The sequence below is a fragment of the Rhinatrema bivittatum genome, chromosome 17 (genome assembly GCF_901001135.1).
Source record: "Rhinatrema bivittatum chromosome 17, aRhiBiv1.1, whole genome shotgun sequence".
NCBI lineage: Eukaryota > Metazoa > Chordata > Amphibia > Gymnophiona > Rhinatrematidae > Rhinatrema > Rhinatrema bivittatum.
The window spans coordinates 22,915,132-22,938,075 of NC_042631.1; the positions used below are offsets into that span (position 1 = coordinate 22,915,132).

At 42.7% G+C, this 22,944-nt stretch overlaps 1 protein-coding gene across 5 annotated transcripts in view; it reads left to right on the forward strand.

Annotated features, from left to right (window-relative positions):
• Nucleotides 1-22,944, forward strand: part of LMO1 (LIM domain only 1) — a 128,435-nt gene that overhangs the window by 34,491 nt on the left and 71,000 nt on the right. The window lies entirely within an intron of this gene.

Genomic DNA, 22,944 nt, shown 5'->3' on the forward strand with positions numbered 1-22,944 from the left:
TCCTGAATGTGAATTTATTTTTGGCTGAATAAAATCTTTCAAATGACATTTGGTCATGAGTCATGATTTTGCATGTCGGCGGATCCAAATCTCCTGGACCTGCAGCTAAAATGCCCTCTCCTGCCTGCAAGGGGAGACATTCCACAGATTGCAGTAATGCCAACCCATCCAATGTAAGGATGCACTTTTGTTTAAATCGGAATGGAAAAGCACAAATGAATTTATTTGTTGCAAACAAATCAAAATAAGGCATCTGAAAATACAGAAATATTTTTCTATTCTTTCAGTGGCAATAAAAGCAAAACAAGGCTTTTTTTTTTTTTTTTACTCTAAGCCAGTTAGACCAGAGCTGGTTGGGGTTGGGACAAGGAAGGAGCAGGGCAAATCATGATGATGCATGTTTTCAAGCAGCCTATCCCAGCTGGCAGCTTCATGCCATGATTTAATTTTGTTTAGGTGAAAGCGAAACTATGAGCAGTACTTTTTCTTCATTGGATATCAGAAGGCAGAGATTCTGAAACTCCTTGCTTCAAAGTTCAGACTTCAAAGCTCTTAAGAGTAAGTTTTAGAGGAGAAAGCAAGGTGTTTTGTTAGTCTCTGTCACTGTGTCCTAGCTGTGATTTGGGGTGGTAGTAGGAGAAACCAATCTGTCATTTAGTGTATATGAGGATGAGATAGCACTAAAGCAGAAAGCAATGTGTCTGTCTGCAGGAAATAGACACACTCTTGCAGAGAGTCCTGTGACTTTTGCAGGGGTCGGCTTGCTTTTTCTGTGTTAAAGTCCATGGTGGTGTACTAAGTCTTTTGTGTGACTCTCATACTAAATCAGGTATAATCAGTTCACTGTGAGCTGAGTATCTGCTGTAGCTCATAAGAACATAAGACCATGTCATACTGGGTCAGACCAAGGGTCCATCAAGCCCAGCATCCTGTTTCCAACAGTGGCCAATCCAGGCCATAAGAACCTGGCAAGTACCCAAAAACTAAGTCGATTCCATGTTACTGTTGCTAATAATAGTAGTGGCTATTTTCTAAGTCAACTGATTTTTGAAGATGAATCATTTGAAGGGATTTGAAAATCTAGTAGGCATGGAGAACTTTGGAGAGTCTAGATGCTAGCAATATCTAGTGAGCAGCTTCAGGAGACATGTGATACTGCAGAAGCCAAGAGCACCCTCCCCCAGAACAGCAGTTAAATTATGAGATGCCCTTGGCATTTTTACATCTTGTTCTGTCCTGAAGCCCAGCCATAGCAGCAGCACCCAAGGAGCCAGAGGGGATTCTGCAAGATGTCGCACATGGGGGCACCTTATAGTTATAGAAGATGAACACATTGCAGAATGTTTTCATTGACAGAAAGCCACTGGAGGGAAGGTACCAAACCATCTTTCAAACAGTGGTATGGAGTATAATTTTGCTAAACACCTGTTTAGTGTTGGTTTGAAAGCACTAAATGATACAGCATACCACTATGTGAAAGATGCAGCAGAAAAGCCACAACAAAAGAGGACATTCCATCTCCCAAGATGATCCTCTGTCATCTTCCTGTAGTGAGGTACCATGCCAGCAGCCCCCACCCATGTCCGCAGCAGCAAGACACCGTGGAGCAGACGAGGTGCTGTCCCACGTCACTGTCCCAAAGCAAGAGGCAGTCAACTTAAAAAGTGGTGACACAGTGCATGAAGCAAATAATTGCCCTGGATGACCAGCCCCTGCAGGTGGTTGAGAACATGGGATATAAGCAGCTGCTGATCCTCTTAGCCCCCAGTTACAAAGTGTCCTCCGTGGCAATATTTAGAAGGCATGTGACACCCCCCCCCCCTCCCACTCCATTCACTCGGTGCCATATTGAGATGCAGACACAGCTGGCCAAGGTAGAGTGGAGCATCAGATGTTACGCATGCCTAACTCTCCCTGATGGCATATTGGTGTCGGCTGGACAAGAGAGAGGCAGGAAGCAGCTGTGGCAGGGGCATGCCAGCAGGGCAGAGATGGACCTAGCTACATACCCAAGTGATGGACCAGAGTCCTTCCTTCGGCCGCTTCCATAGCAGTGACAAAGGAATGACAGAGGGCTGGTACATAAGATTGTTAAGAGGGTGGTAGGAGCATGATAAAAGGTATTGGGTGATGGGGGTGCTACCAGAGGATCAGATACTTTATGCACTTAAAGGTGAATTGTAAAAGCCCGACGTGTGCCAAAACCGAGATATATGCGAATATGTCGGGCCAGGGTGCACCGAGCGGATTTTAAAAGCCGCCCGACTATGCGTGTATTTCCTACCGCGTGCACACATGAAAAAAGGGGGTGGGGTGCATGGGCATGGTCTAAAGATGGGGCATGAAAGTTCCTGGATTTCAACTTACAATTAGTTCGTAAATACTTAAGCGCACAGACCCGCGCTGGGGTCCTCTTGCCACATAACTTTACTTCTGCTATGGAGGACATCTAAGTAATAAAATAAAGATGAAAAGATAGATTGGTGGGGTTAACAGGGGAGAAGGGAGGATTTTTAGGGGGGGGGGTTTGGAAGTCCTCTCTCTTACCAAGGTGAACTGGGAGCGAAGTGGGGAAAAATGGCGATGGCATCGGCGCGCGTGTCTTTTAAAATCCTCCCACTTCCGCAGCATTTGCGCGCATGGGCGCATGTCCATTTAAAATTGCACGCACATGGGTGCATGGTCAGGCTATTTTATAATATGTGTGCATATAGCCGTGTATGTTATAAAATGGCCGCATCCCCTGGGTGCGGGCCGACGATCGTGTGCGCGCGCACCTATTTAAAAGTCACCGTCCCTGTGCACCTGGCAGTAAGGAACACCCTGTGGCAGGGAGATAAGGAAGGCAAGCTTTGTCTGCAGGAAGTGATGCGGAAGTGCAGGAAAATAGCAGAGCACTGTAACAGGAGCTTGAAGGGTAGACTGCAGCTCCATGATAAGCGGGGAGCAGTGGGGGCACCTTTGCAGCAGATTATTTAGGATTTTATTTATCGTTCTTATATTCTGCATATCTAGTAACATCAGTCGGTAGAGATGTAGGCACCAGTTGAAATTCCACCTATCTGAAGATGCAGAGGTTAGTGGAGCAATCAACACACCTTCATGAGTTGTTAACAGATGCTGAGATCAGTGTGGATTGCTTCCTGAGATGTTGGATTGAGTACATATAATGCAGGTGGTATGTGCCCAGAAACCCTCCAAGGATATCCAAGGTGGAGCTCAACAGCCACCTTGGCAAAGTCATCCCCATCGTCCATAACCTGGACGATGGGGATGACTTTGCCAAGGTGGCTGTTGGGTCCATAACCCAGAAAAAAGGTGCAGGATTTCCGACAAGGCCTGGCAGTAGAGGTGTTCTTGTGGCCTCCTTGCAACTGCAAAATTAGCTGGAACTCCTCATCCAGATGGCTCCTTACATGCTGGCCACCCAGCATGGGTGAAGAGGAGAATTGCCCTCCAGTTTACTGGAAAGAGAAATTTGTTGCTCGGGCACAGGAATGGGAGTGGCAAATGAAAGAGCGAGCTCCCATGTAGCACTATTCACCGTTATGTGAAGGGAATTGGCTATTCTAAGGATGGTAACAATGCCAAAATATATGATCAGAATTAAACAGAATTCTTGGAGTCCAGAAAGTCACCTGAATAAGCTCTTTATTATGAGGCTTACAAATGACAGCAACCAATAGCATATGATTGTGCAGAAATGTAGATAGTTTACTTTACTAGGGATCTTTAGAGACAGGCTACATAAACAGAAAGCAAGGTTCTGCTACTTATTATTCTTGCAAACGATACATAAGGACTTACTGGCAGTTGGGCAAACTGCTTCTCGTAGATCAGGTGGGAGGGGAAATCAGGTGATTAATCTGCACTCCTGCTTGCTTCCTGATGATGGTGGCTCCTCTATAGTCTCATGATCTGGGGTCATATCATTTGCAGTTTGTATATCTGCCAGTCACAGGTGACATATATTGCATATGAAGGGCATATGCTGTACTTTTTCTGAAATTTCTTCTTGTGGGGGGAGCGGAATGTGTATGCTGGACTAATGTTTGGAAACTCTTCCACTTGGCTTTGCGGGTTGGAGATGCTGTGCCATCTGTGTCTTCAGCAATGGTCCGTCTCCAGTTGTTGGTGATCAGTGAATAACAAGCAAAGGTTGAGAGTCCCTGGAGGCCTCTGCATATCTTGCACAGCCAGCAGTTCAGACATTGTTGTCGATGATTGCTCTTTCACTAGTGTTGGCAAATTCAGCAGTTTTCCAACTTCCTTCAGCTTCAGTAGTTAACTTCTGTGACAACTTGGCTGTCATATGTTGTCTTCAACTTGTATAATTGGACCTGAAATATTATTCTTTGTATTACATGCAAAATAATTGTTGCAGAACCATGCAAACTGCAACATATCCTCTTCTGACACTGAGCGAAGGCAAGTGATGTAAGCAAAGTGTCACAATAGATAAGGTATGTAGGCGGTATTTACATTTTATAAATAAGGAAATCTAAATCTAACTAAACAGTATCTTAAAAAAATTAATAAAAATAAAATTGTAAAAATACTATAGATAATGGGATTTAAAAAATGAATGACTAATAGTATATATAAGTTTGAAATAAGCAAAATGTGCAATATATGAAAATCAATGATTAAACAAGGAACATCATGTTAACTAGATTAATGAAAATTTTAACAATAAATAAATTCTGGACAGTATTTGGTAATATGTGATTGCATTTCATTAGAAACAATGAAAGATAATTAATAAAATGATCTTGGTGATAAGACTCTTTAAAAGTAATGGCAAATGAGAGAAGAATATAATTGCAGATAGAGTGATATTCCCAAGGTTCAAACAGTATTATATTAATAAACTCCAAGCGAAGGGTACTTGTATAATATCAAAAGATGATTGGCAGTTGAGGAAGCCAAATAAAGTTGTCCAACTGAAAACAGGCATGTTCTTATGGTAATCATCCATTGCTTAAGTTCAGCAGCTGACACAAGCCAGATAATTATTTATCTGGCCTGTGTCAGCTGGGGCGGGGCATGACTACCCTATCCCCCTGCGATAATCCCTACTTTTTACATCATGCGAGAGAGAAAGAGAGAGACAAAGTTGACATCACTGAAGATTTTCTGTTTGAATCGATGAAAGATACAAAAGGAGTTGATTTGTACAATGCACACTCTTCCTAGCTTCAAACATGCTAGGTAGAGAATGCAACAAGCTAGGTAGAGAGTATAAATGTGAATCAGTTATTTTCTCTTTCGGATAATTGAAGGACTAGGGGGCACTCCATGAAGTTAGCAAGTAGCACATTTAAGACTAATCGGAGAAAGTTCTTTTTCATTCAATGCACAATTAAGCTCTGGAATTTGTTGCCAGGGGATGTGGTTAGTGCAATTAGTGTAGCTGGGTTCAAAAAAGGTTTGGATAAGTTCTTGGAGGAGAAGTCCAATAACTGCTATTAATCAAGGTGTCTTAGGGAATAGCCATTGCTGGCATCAGTAGCATGAGATCTTCTTGGTGTTTGGGTAATTGCCAGGCTCTTGTGGCCTGGTTTGGCCTCTGTTGGAGACAGGATGCTGGGCTTGATGGACCCTTGGTCTGACCCAGTGTGGCAATTGTTTATGTTCTTACCTATTTCAGAAGATTAATTCATGGGAAGATGTAATTACAATATAGTTGGATATTACCTCAGCCTTTGATTTGGTTAGTCGTTCTTGTCTGATGGATTGGTTGAGGGAATTGGGTCGGGGGGGGGGGAGTTATACTTGTGATTTCAATCTTTTCGGTAATTATAATTGGCTCGTGCATATGCAGGAGGGTGTCCCATTCGCTCACGCGGGGGGGGATTTTTCAACTACACACGGCGGCAATCAGACTTTTTCCCAGTTCCCTAACCCTATCCTTCTTCCCCGACCCCTAAGCTAAACCTATCTATTCCCAATTTTTTTTTTTTTCAATTTACTGCTCCTCCGGAACAGAAGAAAACTCCACGCACTGGCTGGCTGCCGGCACACGCTTCCCCGGGACAGCATCTAATGGCGATGTCCCGGCCTGTGCCCCACCCCGCCCCCTGGATGGCCCCTTTTAAACAGGCCTAGCACTGATTCACATATCAGGGGTTACGTGTCTGCCGGGCCTGCTCTAAAATGCGTGCGGCCTGCCGAAGGCCCGGCCACAAGAGTTTCACTCCCGAATTTTATGCGTGCGGTGCTTTTAAAATTCGGGCTTTATTTTTTAAGGGAGCTTTTAATTAAAATTTTTATTGTAATTCTTTTTTTTTTTTTTGTTTGTTTATGTTTGATTGCATTGTTGTATGTTGATAGGTTATCCATTTAGCTTGAAAAAGTCTTCATTATAAGCGGACAAGGAATGCTTTTAAATAAATAAGGAATGTTGAGAAACATTACGCAACTGTCCTTCCTGAAGGCGGCTTTAATTTTTTGAGTCCTCCCCTCCACCCTAAAGTCTGCATAGAACAGGAATAGGACAGGCCCTCTTGAAAGATATTACTGTACATCATATATTCTAATAATGCTTCAGAAGTCAAGGAGATTGGAGGCTGATATGTATTTAGTTTGAACCCAAATGGTCTTCATTTTGGCTTTCCCCTGAAATTTTTATTAAGAGTTGGCTTTATGTGCAATTATAGTGCATTATATCTGCCAGAGAAAGCTTTAAAATGTATACGGATCCAGTAAGTGTGTGTGTGTGTGTGTGTGTGTGTGTGTGTGTGTGTGTGTGTGCGATCAACTCATATTACCATTTCTTTTAAAATATATACCTGTAAAGTGCACTGCTCAGTGAAATTTGTGTATTCATATTCCGGCTGATTGAAAAGCAATATTTCAAATAAATACAAGCCAGTGATCTATCAGCAGTTGTAATAAAACCTGGTCCTGAGGCTGTGATTTTATTTTGAAATAATAATTGCTTTATTCTCTTTACTTGAGTTACCATGGTAATTCTAGCATGTAGCAGTGTTATATTGATTTAGAAAGTGGACAGTAATATTTCTTTTGTGTTATTCTGTTTCTAGGGGTTGATTTCTAATTTCCACTTGGAGATTACTTTTATAAATTTCTTGAGTCCTTCCACTTTTTTCCCTGGCAGGGTAATTTTCCTCTCACACATTGCTATTTTCAGAGCTTATTGGTTTGCTCTTATTTTAAATTAAACTTGCTGGTTTCCGATATTGAAATGACATCTTTGTCTCTGTCTATCCTTGCTTTAGCAAAATATTAGTCTGCTATTCTATGCTTAATTTAAAGGGGGCTGTATGTCTCATCTATAACTGTTGATAACGTATGACTAAACCAACAAAGCTTAAACCCTGACATTTTAATATTGCAGAATAGTTCTTCTGCTATTCAAACTGTTTGGGTTTTTTTTTTTTTTTTTTTTTTTAGAAAATGCATCTCAAGAATGCGTTTGAATAATTAAACTTTGTTTCTTTACGGACACCCTTTTTTTAGGTTTTCAATTTTGCAGAGATACAGTATCTGCTCCTCTTAAGTTTGTACACCTATACACAATTATTTCGTTTTATTCTTTTTTTTTTTTTCATTGGGCACAGGATGGAGAGGGTTTTTTTCCCCTTAACCCACACATCCTCATTTTTACAAACTAACCTTATTCAAAAGACTTGAAGCAGTGGAAGACTGACACTTTTGATTTTTGTTTAAAGTCGTACTAAAGAGCTACCTGCTAATAATCCCTAAGAAGCTCAGATTGTAAAGACTCGTATAATATATCTCTATAAATAAATGTAATGGGCTTGCTAGTGAACCTTTCACTGGGTTTTAACTATCGAGGGCTGAGACAGCTGCAGAAATCACGGGGCTTTTGATTTTGAAAAGACTTAGCCCATTTACTTCACGCTTCGTGCCTTGCTGCGTTAAAACGTCCTGAGTGGTCCAGAAAGGAAAGCCATTGGATCAGTCACCTACGCATGGATCTGAGGGCTAAATCTATATTAGTTCCTTAAGAAGGGAATTTATTTGAACATGGAAACCTTACTATAATCTTAGGGCCACCGTTTTGTGGTGGTAGCTTGAGGTGCTGCTTCTATTTGAACGTTGACGAGCAAAGCAGTGGGTGAGGGGTACTGTATTTGGATTCCTTTACCATGGAATTCCAATATACTGTATGCAAACTTATTCCAAAAGTCCTACTCCAGGGCTCCCCAAACCTGCCCTGGGGAGCCCATAGACAGTCGTGTTTTTAGGATATCCACAAGGAACGTGCATGAGAGAAATTTGAATCTATGGCGTCTACATGATATCTAAATTTCTCTCATGCATATTCCTTGTGGATATCCTGAAATCCCGACCGGCTGTGGGGGGGTTCCCCAGAACAGGGTTGGGAAAGATTTTGGTTACATCAGTGGTTCAGTTTTCATGATATCCACAAGGGATTCTCCAGGACAGGTTTGGGAACCTCTGGTTTACATAAAAGCCTAAGCTGAGCTGCAGAAATAATTATGTAGCTTCTGGAATCTAAAGTAAGTTTCACGTTGGTGAACATTTCCCCAAGAAAGCGTGGACTTTGCGAGTCTGTTTCAAGCCTCTGTGGTTTAGAGGGGTTGCAGATGACAGGCCAAAATATTTCCTTCTGATTTTATTCTTGAATAAACTATGAGAAATGCAGTTAAGGGCCATCTGTACGAAGTATTTCCTCCATAAATGCACAATAGGAGACAACCCTTAAAACAACTGGTCCTAAATTTATCGTGATAGAACAATATTTTTTAGGATTGTGAAATTAATGGCAAGAGCAGCAACACTCATGGGTTTCATTTCTGCAGACTACATCAATATCAACCAATTGCCATGTTCAACGTATACAACGGGATGGTCACCTGTGCAGCTTAAATGATCCATTTTAAAGAATGGCTCTTCCATTGAACAGTGAGCAACGGCACCAAAAGGGAGGCTTTGAAAACTGCTCAGAAGTAATAACTGAGTAGAGATTTGTGCTCAGATATGCTCTGCATGAAAAAGCTTTCCAATCCTGCCTATTGCTTCAGAATATATATTGGGCTACTCAGTTCACAATACACCTGCTGGGACTGGGTAATTGGGTAGGTCTGAAGTAATCTGCTTCCACCAGAGGCATGTTTACAAAGGGATGCTGTACTATCTCTTTAAAAATCACTAGGGATTTGATTAGAGGCCTGAAGATATTTTCTAAGGAAGGTTTCAGCTCCCAGCTGAAACTGAAGGGTCGGTATGTTGACATTTTGTCTTGTCGACCAAGAATTATGCTAAATCCAATTCGAAGGCTGCTCAATATGGGAAGTGTTGATGGGAGTGCGCTGCATACACCGGAGGTTGAATAATGTGCGTTTTAGTCACTTGTGACATCGGGCAGAAACAGAATACAGTTTTCAGTATTCATATATGTCCTTGATCACTACAGACTTGATAATATTGAAATGAAGGCTAATGTGATATAGCAAAGCCATGCAGAACTGCAGCTGTTTGCATCTACATTATGCAGATCAAAAGTACATCCTGCATGCTAATCCTTTTCTCTAGTTGGCCATTTGTTTAAGGCATCCTGTAAGGAAACGTGTTCTATAATAAAGCTGTAAGTATTACAGATATCATGCTATTGGCAGCCAGAATGCAATATCCCAATGCCAATACCTTGCTCAGTTTGTTAATATCCCATCAACTGTTGTATATTACCTACCTGAATTTGCTGGTGCATACTACTGTGGCCAATAATACTTGACGATACTGTTAGCAGCAGTATAGTAAATACTTTAAGCACTACAGCAGGTTAGACAGCAGTGAATTTTTCCTACAAAGACACTTGAGACTAGTTAAAACGTGTTTATAGACAGAATGATCATGCAAGACAAATTGCTTCCTTAGGAAGAAACACTGGGATTTAAAGATTCACTTGTGTTAAGCAGAACACCCCATGTAACAGTGATAAAATAAAATAGTTCCACTAACAACAATGACATACTGTAGCAAATATATAGTAGCCAGTTCACAATAAATGAAGCCACTTGGACAAATGTATCCTTAACCAGTATAACTTTTTCCCAAGGGCTACTTCAGTGTATTTTTAATTTTCCACGAGGTGATTATTTTTAAATTATATGCATCATAGCTCTGATGAACAGGTGAAAGTGGGTAGGTGAATGGTTTCCACTAGAAAAGGCCATGTTATTGGCTCAAGAGTAGCCCCGATGTATTAAGACGCGCACTCCCACCCTCTCCCCCTACCCCTGGCCTTAGCTGATGGTGGAATCTGTTACTAAGGAGCTAAGCAGAAATCTATTTCATGTGCCCCTTTAACAGTATAGGAACCGGTGATATTTTAAGGTTAGTCTAGTCTCCAAATGCACATAGACCTACTTTTTTTTTTCCTTCTTGTGCCAGCTAGATTCTTCAAATCAACTTAAAACAAAAATGGATCATCTTATTGACCATAGATCTTAAAGACATTTTTATTGTTATTTTTTTTTTTTGCCAATTGTTGATTTTATATCTTTCCAGTATTCAGTGGTGCCCCCACTCTTTAATCTGGGTATGTCTATCCCATCAAATAACCTCCTGGGACTCTGCTTTTTTTTTCATAGCTCTGTGACATCTATTTCGTTCACCTGATTTGGCCTCTGCTGGACTATTTTGCATCATACTATACTGTATGACTAATTGTAATCTCTGGTGTCAAGCTAATTCCAATTAGAATTGTATTGCGATGCGCATAGTCCATAGATCATACAACGGAGGGAATGCTGGTAAGAATGGTTTGCATATCAAACTGTTTCTACATAATGCCTACTGGCTAATATGATTTGTATAAACTGGCTGTTTTATTTCTGAAATGGTTTACTGTAATGTAATTTTGGCATGACTATACACTATGCATAATGGGGCAGATTTAAAAAAAATACGCGAGCGCTTACTTTTGTTCGCGCACCCGGTGCAAACAAGAGTACGCTGGATTTTAATAGATATGCGTGTATCTTTTAAAATCCGGGTTCGGCGCGTGCAAGGGGGTGAACATTTGTGCACTTTGCGCGCGACGAGTCCTGTGTGCGCTGCCCGTTCCCTCCGAAATCGGAGCGGCCTCGGAGGGACCTTTCTCCTCCCCCCACCATCCCCTCCCTAACCCACCCCCAGCCCTATCTAACCCCCCTACCTGTATTATAAAAGTTACGCCTGCCCAAGGCAGGCATAACTTGTGCCTGCTGGCTGCCAGCGCGTGATTCCCCGGCCCGGGAGCAGCCCCTGAAATGCCCCTGGGCCGGAATCATGCCCGCGGCCCCGTCCCGGATGATGCGCCACCACGACAAGCCCCCCCCCCCCAGGAAAACCTCGGGACTTATGCGTGTCCCGGGGCTTGCGCACACCACTGAGCCTATTCAACATAAACTCAGCGTGCGCAGGGGGAGCTTGGGGCAGGTTTTCGGGGGGTATGCGCGTATCTTATGCACGTACCCCTTTGAAAATCTGCCCCACAATGCATAATATGGGCATAGGCTTTTATACCTATGCCCATGTTAAATTGATACTACCGCAGGATCTCTGTACACATACATACATATACACATATAAACAAATAGGAAGTGCAGGCCTCAGCAAGCCTTCATTCATTAAGTGATACCACCAAGTGCAATTTGTTTTCATTTTTCTCGGGTAGGTTGGGTCTTCATAGCCAATATAGGTAAAATGAAACATACACCTTCTATCTGCAAGAAACAAACCATGGAGGGGATTTTAAGAATACAATCTAGCTGCATGATTGGTACAGCATGGCCAAGGCAAAGGCATGCAAGTGCAGCTCAAAGGAAAGCAAACTTGTCAAGTACCTTAAATCCTAAGAGCAGGTCTAGAAAGCATTCTGGGTCAAAGAATGGAATTATGGAATCCCTCCCTGAGGAGTTTGCAAGGGCTGGCAGCAGATGAGAACACAGCTTCCCAGTCCAAGCAAAGGTGTTACAGCAGTAAAAGCGAAGACTGCGGAAAGAACTATCTATGCCTGCTAGACCATGAGAACATAAGAACGTGCCATACTGGGTCAGACCAAGGGTCCATCAAGCCCAGCATCCTGTTTCCAACAGTGGCAAATCCAGGCCATAAGAACCTGGCAAGTACCCAAAAACTAAGTCTATTCCATGGACCTCTTCTCCAAGAACTTATCCAATCCTTTTTTAAACACAGCTACACTAACTGCACTAACCGCATCCTCTGGCAACGAATTCCAGAGTTTAATTGTGTGTTGAGTGAAAAAGAACTTTCTCCGATTAGTTTTAAATGTGCTACTTGCTGTTGCGTTCAGGCCTGCTCTTTGCCCTCGCTCCACCTTCTCTACCTCTTTGGCGACTCCCTCCGGGTCTGATGGACGGCTTGCTGCCGCGGCGTCTCCATGCCGCTTCTCCCCGGCGTCCCCGGACCAGCTCAATGCTGCAGATCTGCCATGTTCCTGATGACGTAGGGTGCGCGCGCGCGTGCTCCGAAGTATGTACCAGCAAGGGCGCGAACCTGAGGGGCATCCCCCTGTATTGACGTCATCCGCTCCATTCACGGCGAAGATGAAGGCCTGGGCGCACGGATCGCGGCACACGGGGGCCTTCCCTTTTCACCGCAAACGGTGCACCTGGCCTTTATCTTCGCCATGAACGGAGCGTCTGCCGCGGGACATGCTCCGTTCGCGGCATGCCAGGGTCTCCTCTGCTATTTTCTGCTTGTCCCATGATGGCCGCTGTACTTCCGGTTTTGAATAGTCTTCTGGCGAGGGAGGAAATTGGCAAGGTGAGGGAGGAAATCTTCAGGAAAGAGGAATTCTGCGCAAAATCTGCATTCCTCAGTAGCGCTGAATTCCCCCAGGAGTACCTCTTGTAGCTGGTGTTGTGACATGGCCACTGTACGGCATTTGAGCATCCAAGGCGGCCAGGGAGCTGCCTGCACCATCTATCGGCGGGCTAGGGAACATGCGCGAGCACTGACGGACACACTACCAAGCCTGATATATTATGGAGATATATGTGTGTATATATATATATATATATATATATATATATATATATATATATATATATATAGATAGATAGATAGATAGATAGATAGATAGATAGATAGATATGTTTTTAAGACATCTGAAAGTTAAGATGTATAAAAGTTGGTCATTTATTGAATATCTCCATAAATTTCACAGCTCTGAGTCCTTTACACTTCCAATGCTACATTTGCAACCTGGAGGACAACATGTTAAGTAGAAATGTAAAAAACAACAATAGTGTGATTCTTCTGGGCTTGGATATGTGTGCCCAGTTACGCAACCATCTCCAGGTAAAGACCTGAAACCACCTGTCAAATATCCCGCACGCATTAAATCGTAGCAAGATCATTCAGAACTCAAGAAAACGCTTCTTCTCCCTGCACCATTCAGGTTTAAATACAACGGGTGCTTGCAGGAATGGCTTAGGCAGAGTGGTAGTAAACCATTTGCAAATTTATTGTGACATTCAGGTTTAATTAAAAAGAAGACACTCGGTGAAGTAAGACCACAATGTGAAAAGTCAGGAAGGTTTTTCCCTTTCCCTCTCTGCTTCCCCCCCCCCCCCACACCCCCCAATACAACCTCCGCCCCTCCCCCATCCTAATTAGACTTGTTTTTAAATTGTTTATGAGCTTCTAATCTTTGGAATAAATCAGAGGCCGTAAGACACCTTCCATTACAGTGCTGGTATAGCTGTCTATGCTTTCAAGTGTCTATCATGAACAAATTGATCTGGAAGGAAATTTTATTAACCACAAGGGAAGAAATCATTAATGCTTTCTCTAAATATTCCCCAGGTACTTTTATTATAATAGTTTACTGCTCTAAGTAAAAATACAATTACATGCCCATAATTGTAATTATGATACAAATTGACTTGCCATCACTTTAAAGAGGACTGTAGCCTCTGTATGGCTAATATTTATTCTGTGTCTATTCTGTAGAAGTTTACCCTTCATCCAAAACTCTACAGAGCAAATGGGCTTCATTTTTGTCCATAGTTCTTTTTTGGGTTTTTGGGGGTTTTTTTTGGCCTTTTCAATATATACAAATAAAATGAGGACAAAAGGTCAGATCTGGCTTCGGTTAGGCAAAGATCTTACCACATTTCTGCAATTCCATTGTTTTTCCATTCTTAGTTGCAGAAAGTTTTGCTTGGTTAAATCTCATCTGACTTTTTGTTTCTTTATGAACATCACCAGAATACATGGCCACTATGACCGACAGTTGGGTGGAAGTATAAACCTGAAGCACAATTAAACTCTGGAATTTGTTGACAGAGGATGTGGTTAGTGCAGTCAGTATAGCTGAGTTTAAAAAAGGACTGGATACGTTCTTGGAGGAGAAGTCCATTACCTGCTATTAATTAAGCTGACTTAGAAAATAGCCACTGCTATTACTAGCAACAGTGGCATGGAATAGACTTAGTTTTTGGTACTTGCCAGGTACTTATGGCCTGGATTGGCCACTGTTGGAAACAGGATGCTGGGCTTGATGGACCCTTGGTGTAACCCAGTATGGCATGTTCTTATGTTCTTCTCCAATCTTGCTTTTACTTCATGGCATGCAGGGATTTATAGTTCAGATTTCCCTTAGAAAATCAAGACTATAAATCCCATGCAGTGGGGTAAAAGCAGGAGTGGATCAACCTGTCCTGAAAATCTGGACTTAGTTGGCTAACCTATATGCAATGGAGCAGAGAAATTTCAGTTCACTTGTCCTAGGTGACATGGAGTCTTCAGATAAATGTTGTAATATTTATGTTCCATTATATTAATGGATTGAATCATTTAATAATGTTGATCTCCCTGGTTACAATATTTGCTATGAATTCTATAAAGCAGAACTTCCAAACTTTTTTTTAGAATCTTCAACCAAGCCTTGCTTTTTAGGATAATCAAAGTATTAGGGATGTGCTTTCATTTGAAAAAAATGGGTAAAACACAATGAATGTGTTCATTTTTGTTTCATTCAAGGAGGTCCCACAAATTTGAACAAAAAATTTCATCGCATTCATTTGTTTCCCATTCAAGTCTATGGCTGTGCACTGCTGAACAAATAAACAGCTGGTAACCATAGCAACTATTGTCTGCTTGACAAATGGGGGAAAGGATTTGCTGCAGAGCCAGCCCAGCCTAGTAGTTTCAGTAGGGAGAGAGGCAGTCCTACCCCTAAACTGAAGAGAGTTTTTTTTAGTTGCAGAATGGCAGAAGTGGAAATCAGCTCAACGACAGGGGAGATCATGAGCCTTCATCATTCTAGGTTGGTGCCAGACTTGATGGAAAAGTTGCAGTTTTTGAAAACCAATCTGTCTCTTTGCTGGGATTTCTAGAATTTCCATGTGAGTGGCAAGACCTTGGAGATCTTGCTGCCACTATACCCACCTGCCATGCCCCTTGGGGGGGGGGGGAAGGGGTCTTGCTGTCGATCTGCTTTGCTGCTATACCCCTCATGCTATGCCTTGGGGGTCTTGCCAACACTCTGCCTTACTACCTTACCCCAGACTCTTCACCTTCAGGTACCCTTGACACTTTGGATAACTGCTTTGTACCACTTATGGTGTCTTGGAGTCTTCATGCTACTTTTATTGTTGCTTTATCCTTATTTCAGTGCCTGAATATTTTTTTTCTGCCACCTTTGTTGCTTTCCTCCCTCTTCATGGTGCCTTAGGATATTCATGACACCCTTGGTGTCACTTTGCCCCTCTTGTGCTGCCTGTAGGGCTTCATGCCACTGTTATTTGTGCCCTCTCTTGAAGCCTTTGGGTGTTCTTGATGCTGTTTTCCTACTCTGACAGCGCCTTAGAGAGCTCCTGCCACTGTACACACCCTTTTGCTCATTTTAAAGTACTTTAAGCTATTAATGCCATTTTTTGGTGCCATTTTGCCACAGTCTCAGTGCTTTGGAGTTCTTTTCCCCCCTTCTGATGGTGTCTACCCACAGGTTTCATTAGCCGCAATATCATATTTTCTCTTTTATTCTTCATTCCTTTTCAGAACATTCCTTTTTTTTTTTTTTGGTTTCTTTATCCATAGTTTTCAGAACAATAAAATAAATCAAGATAACTTGAAACAAAAACAAAACAGATCATTCACAGTAAGATCACCTACTAGGACAAGGCAAAAAAAAACCCAAAAACCAAACCCAAAACAGATTACTATGATCATCTGTGTACTACAGACCACTACCGAGGGAGCAAAAATAATGAAACTAAACAGCAAGAAACCTGTCTCAGCTTAAATCTAAAATTAATCTGGCCTCCATAAACCCAACCTATGAGCCAGCGAATTTATCCTGAAGAAATCTTTCAAGCTGTTGAGGATCGTAAAAAAATAAAATTTAGTATCTGCCAGTTTTATATGACACAGGGGAATCTCAATTGGAAACTAGCACCCAGGGCTAGGACTCTGTCTTTTCAGGAGAAATAGTTTATGTCCAAGTCGAGATGTTTTAGTTATATCAGGAAAAATTTCCAATTCCTTCCCCCTCCCCCCCCCCAAAAAAAAAAACCCCCAAACCCCTTCTCTTTAAGTTTAAAAAATAACTTTAAAGTTCAACCTCTATCAGTCTCCAAAGTATAAAAGTAACAAGTAATGTTGCACTGGGACGGTCACCCTCATGAGATTAAAATGAGGTGGAGCGGCTGCACCACCTGGAGAGTTAGAAACCAGATTCAGAACCTCTCCTCAAAAGTTATGTCTTGACTGTAATAGGAAGGGGTCTGAAATAGGAACCGCCGTAGAAGGAATCTTTATTACCTCCAGATAGAATCTATTTAACATATCCTTAGGGGATATTGAAGGCAAAATAGGATAATTTATTAAATGCAAATTTAACCTCCTGGAGTAATTGTCCCTATTTTTCCAACTTAGATGAAGGATCTCATTATCTCTAATCAAGGCAAGAGAAGAGTTCTGTAAAGTAATTATTTGACCTTCCATTGTCTCCCATCTTCCTCTGACACCCTAAAGGATTTCAGAATGTCTAGCAACTTGAAGATGAAGTTGTTCAAACGAAGTAGTGGCGGCTATTAATCCTGACAGACAGTGACTTCTTTAAGGCAGTACCAGCTGTCTACAAGATATCCAGAGTAACAGGAGAGGATTTAACTAAGGCGGGAGTAATAGATGGGACCTCCAAAGTTCCAGGAATAGTCACCAAAGAAATACTCAGAAACTGGATTACTTCCACCTATAGAACTGGGCCCAGCATGGACAATAGAACCTTAACCATCTTAGGCGAAAGATCCTGCCCCACCAGAACTGAAAGCTTCTCTTCCCCCAGAGAGGCTGGGGGGGGGGGGGGGGGGCCTAGAATCAGGGCTGAGAGATGCGTCAAAATCGGGAGGGGCAGAGGAGAACCCTCAAAGTCCCCAATCCCTGAAAATTGCCACCCTCTGTACAAGGAGAGTTGGAGGAAGGGAGTCCTGCAGTCGCTGGGATCACACCCTAGAACACCTTTCCTCTCCTTCCCCGTCAAATCAACAGCACTGGAATGGAGCAAAAAAAAAAAAATGGATGTATGGCTCACCCTTTGGCACGGGGCTTCAGTGCGCTGGCAGCTGCGTGCCACAGGACACAGATTTTAAGCAGTTCTTAAGGTGCCAAAATATGATGTTGCATGGTGCACCAGAACCCAGAACTGCCACAAGGATCTAGGCTCAGCATCTCCTCCATCACTCACAGCCAGCCAGCCTACCCCCCCCCCCCCAGATCATTCCTAACATTCAATTTGCTTTTTTTTTTGATCACTGATGAACTCTGAGCAGAGAATTTCAACATGTTGTTCGCAAGGACTCAGAGGTCCTTTTCCTGGTTAGTGACACCCACTACAGACCCCAGTATTGTATAACTGTAGATGGGGATTATTTTCTTCACTTTGCACTTTTCCACATTAAATTTCATCTGCCGTTCAGTTGCTCACAAGGTCCTTCTGCAGTCCCTAGCCGTCTGCTGCCATTTTAACAACTTTGAATAACTGTGTCATCTGCAAATTTATTCCCACTTATTGTTCCCTTTTCCAGATCATTTACGAATATGTTAAACAGCATAGATCTTAGTACCAATCCCTGCGGTGCTCCACTAATAGCATTTCTCCATTTGGAAACCTGACTAGTCCTACCTTCTGTTTCTAGCCTTTTAACCAGTTACCAATCCACAATTGAACACTGCCTCCTATCCCATGACTTTGTAATTTCCTGAGGAATCTCTCATGGGGGACTTTGTCAAACGCCTTCTGAAAATCCAAATACACTATGGGGTAGATTTTAAAAAATTGCGCGATCGCGTACTTTTGTTCGCACACCAGGCGCGAACAAAAGTACGCTGGATTTTATAAGATACGCGCGTATCTTATAAAATCCGGGGTCGGCGCGTGCAAGTGGTGCACATTTGTGCAACCTGCGCGCTCTGCCTGTTCCCTCCGAGGCCGCTCCGATTTCGGAGCGGCCTCGGAGAGAACTTTCCTTCGCCCTCCCCCTACCTTCCCCTCCCTTCCCCTACCTAACCCCCCCCCCCCCCGGCCCTATCTAAACCCCCCCTTACCTTTGTTGGCAGATTTACGCCTGCTAAAAGCAGACGTAAATCTGCGCACACCAGCGGGCTGCTGGCACGCCATCACCCGACCCGGGGGCTGGTCCGGAGGCCTCGACCACGCCCCCGGGCCGGCACCATGCCCCCGGGCCCGCCCCTGAAATGCCGTGGCACGCCCCCGAAACACCGCGTCGGTTCGGGAACGCCCCCGACACGCCCCCTCCCTGCCCCTTTTACGAAGCCCCGGGACTTACACGCGTCCCGGGGCTCTGCGCGCGCCGGCGGCCTATGCAAAATAGGCGCGCAGGACTTTTAAAATCCGCCCCTATATCAATTGGATCACCTTTATATACACGTTTATTTACACCTTCAAAAAAATCCTAAAAGGTTGGTAAGACAAGACTTCCCCCTTGCTAAACCAATGTTGACTCTTCTCTATTAAGTCACGTCAATCTGTAGGGGAAGTGATATTGTTTTTAAGAATGGCTTCTACCATTTTGCCGGGCACCTATGTCAGGCTCACCAGTCTATAATTTCCTGGATCACCCCTGGAGACCTTTTTAAAAACGGACATCACGTTGGCCAGCTTTCGGTCTTCAGGAATCATGGCGTCGGTTATAGATTACTCGCTACAGGTTAGTGATTCTTTTAGAACTCTGGGGTGGATGCCATTCAGTCCTGGTGATTCGATACTTTTTAGTTTGTCAGTCTGATCTATTATATCCTCCATTGTCACAGATATTTGTTTTAATTGCTCAGAATCTCTACCACTAAAAGAATGTTTCAGGTGTAGGCATATTCCCAAAATCCTCCTCCGCAAAGACTGAGGCAAACAATTCATTCAGTTTTTTCTGCTATTTCCTTGCCCTTCTTGGCACCTCTTTTGCCACTCTGTCATCTGGCGGCCCATCTGACTCCTTCACAGGCTTTTTACTTCGAATGTGCTTGCCTCACTGGCAAACCTTTTTCTCAAATTCTCTCTTTGCCTCTTTTACGTCTAACCTGCCAGTGCTTAAGCTCTTGCCTACTTTCAACATTTGGGTCTGCTTTCTGTTTTTTGAATAATGCCTTTTTGCCTTTAACTTCCTGAATGGAGCTGACTTGCAAAACGATTAAAGGAACCAAAACAAAAATTTTGCCTCTGCACGTGCTTATAACGTGTAAATTAACATGTCTCAGATGCAGGATAGGATTAGGTACAGTTAGTTATTCGATATTTATTGTGGCTAACTTAAAAACCAGACCTGGCTGAGAGAGGAACTTGGGAAATCCTCCTGCAAGAGAAGGAAGCATTTTGATTTATTTAGCAATTTTCACCCAGCTGTATCCTAAAGTGCTTTACAAATACAGAGCGGTCAGGTGTAGATAAGAAACAGGACAAGATTTATATCTCCAGTGTGAAGGGGGAAGTAAGGAAGGAAATTCTACCTGTGTACACTCGTGAGCTTTAAAGAAACATAAAAGATCTAAGGTCTCAGAGAGAGTGCTTGGCTTTGTTTGAAGTGTGGTTTAATTTTTTGTATATACAGTAGCGGCATGGTTTGGCTATGTACTGCCATTTAAAAAAAAAAAAAAAAAGAGCTAAATAATTTGTGGTATGTATGACACTAATTACAATTTACATGTATTTCAAACTTATCTTCATTAAATATGATGAATTCACAAAAGTGTAACTTGACAAGACGTTAGAATTGTATACACTGGAGTTCAGCCACAAACTCGGCATAGATGTCGATGTACGAGGCAGCTTGACAAATCGCCAATTACATTGAGCATTTAAAACATAGGGGGCCAGTGTAAACGTGTGCAAAGCTTGGGGCATCGTTAGTAGCATTCTAATGGACTTTGTCAGATTACTGATATGAAACTGCACTAAACCCCTAGTGCCAGAACTGCTTTAAAATAACCTGCATGTAAAAATATGTGCATAAATGAACTTCCCAGCAGAAAAAAATTAGCTATTCCTCTGCTAAATAACTTTTGGAAGGAGCTAGAAATAAAAAAAAAACAAAAAAAACCCCCCACACTCGCCCAGGATCAGCAAGTCAGGAACCACTGGTTCCAGAGATTTGCCCCATCACTAACATTTCCCGTGTCCTGAAGCCTGGCTTCCTCTTGAATCTGTGCTCGATCATTGTATCGTGTGGGTTTTCTGACTTTGTAAATCATGTTGGGACCTTGTGCCCAGTTAGGGGAGGGGAGGTAGGATTTTGAATTTGTTTCTTTGAATTTCAGTTTGTTTAATGTGTTGGGTTTCGTTTGTTTAAAGCAAAATAAAACAAAAACAGGAACCTAAATGGGGGTTTCACCAGGGACTCCTTGCCACTGTCTTAAGTGAACTGGGTCCCCTAACCTAATCTCAGACCCCCTTCCTAGCTCCCACTTAATCCTTCTATGGGGCCTTCAATATAGAAAGGGGCAGGAGCAATTCCCAGTAACTCCTTCCTTACTGGCTCATGATCCACAATGGCATTGGCCATCTTTGAGACCAATGCCAATGTAAAAGCCATAAGGCCATAAAACAAGATGGCACTCATCTTGGGGCCAGCCAATACCATTTTGTTACATGACCAGACTGTGGACTAGGAATTATTCGGGGGATCATTTCTGCCTCTTTCTACACTGAAGACCCTTTGAAAAGGGCAAGTGGAGGGCAGGATCAGATTATTTGTGGGGGAACAGAGAGACTCCTTTTTTCTAAGAACGTAAAATCGGAAAATTGTTTGGATGTCTGTTTTGGTTCGTTCTATTCATAACAAAATGAAAATCTATTTTTTTTTTGTCGCAGCGTGCAATTATATGAAGTGAATGCATATCCCCATTGCCCACTGCATCAAGAAGGATTCTAAAACTTATCCCTGCAAATTGTTGGATAAAGTTCACAATAATGAGGCCTTCTCTACTATTCAGTACTTTTTGATAATATTGCAGTTCAAAGGGCATTTCTCATTCAAGAAAAGAAGGAGAGATTTAAACACGTAAAGGTTCCTAGTCCTATGATAACTCCAGCAGTTGTAAGGTATATTTTATGGAAAATTAATCTCTCACTGGAGAATGTGCTACAAAACACCTTATTACAACCTACTGTATCTTTAATGAATTGCATATCCAAACCAAAAATGGCCATTATCAGATTGCTCTGAATGAAAGAAACCGAAAATGTGCATGTTTCTGTTTTAAGAAAAAAGGCCTTCCCAAAGCCCTCCAACCCCCAAGACAGCAATAAGATTGAACACAGCTGGCACCATCCTGGGACCCTCTAAGCCCTCTCCCTGACACTGCAAGAAAATCACAGGGCCTGGTCTTACCCTGCTGATCTGAGTTGGGGGCCTCTCTGGGGCCCCTCCTACCTCCAAAAACCAATGGCTGGGGCCAGAGACCTTGCTTTATGGTCCCCACTTACCTTTTACACTGGAGCCTGCATCTAGAGGTTGAAACTGGCAGAAAGATGTCCACTCGCGAGTATTTAAAAATGACCCCCCCATTGGCCAAGATATCATTTTTAAATCTGCAGGCAGGGCAGGAGGGAGCAGGCCTCATTCTGTCAGTTTCACCTGACACACATTCCTCACTGATTCTGCATGGAACTTTCCTCAGACACACTTTGATCAGGGTCCTCTCCCACCCTTATCCTTGCCACCCCCCCCCCCCCCCCCCAGAAATAAATCCAGGGTGATGAATTTATTCCCTGAAAGTAGGGATACTTTCCAACCCCTTTGCTGATAACAGGAGCAGTAACTTTTAGTGAAGTATCCAAAGCATCACCTCTGGACACTGTCTGGCATACTCACTGTCAGGCTCTGAAGAACTGGGGCAGAAGAAGAGATTCCCAGAATCCTGCAGAGAGAGATGAGACTGTGCTTCTCTCTTTATCCTCCAAACCCTTTGACCACAATCTTCTCGGGCTTCTCCTAGAAACCCTGGACTGTACCACTGTGACCACTCCTAGAGAGGGACTGCATAGCAAATGGTATAGTCCACCATGCTACTCTACCAATTTCAATATGACCCCCACTGGGAGGAGCATAGACCTAGTGAAGAGACCACAAGCCCCCTTACATAGACACTGACCAGAAGATTGATCTTATTTAGGTCGTATCTGTATAAAACCATAAGCAGATGCTCCAACCTGCTAAAATGGTGTTCGTTTATCGTTTCTTACCAGTTTATATGATTAGATCTTTTTTCAGGCACCACAATGACTTTATTTTTTTTTAACTCGTCTCCCTTCTGTAGAAGGAGGTTTAGGAATCTTTTATTTATTTTATATATTTAAGATGTTTATATCCTGCTAAATCTAAAATCCATAGAGGAATGTACAACGATAGAAAAACACATCCTAGAGAAGTTAAAATAGTTTCTTCAGTTCCTAGATTAACAAAT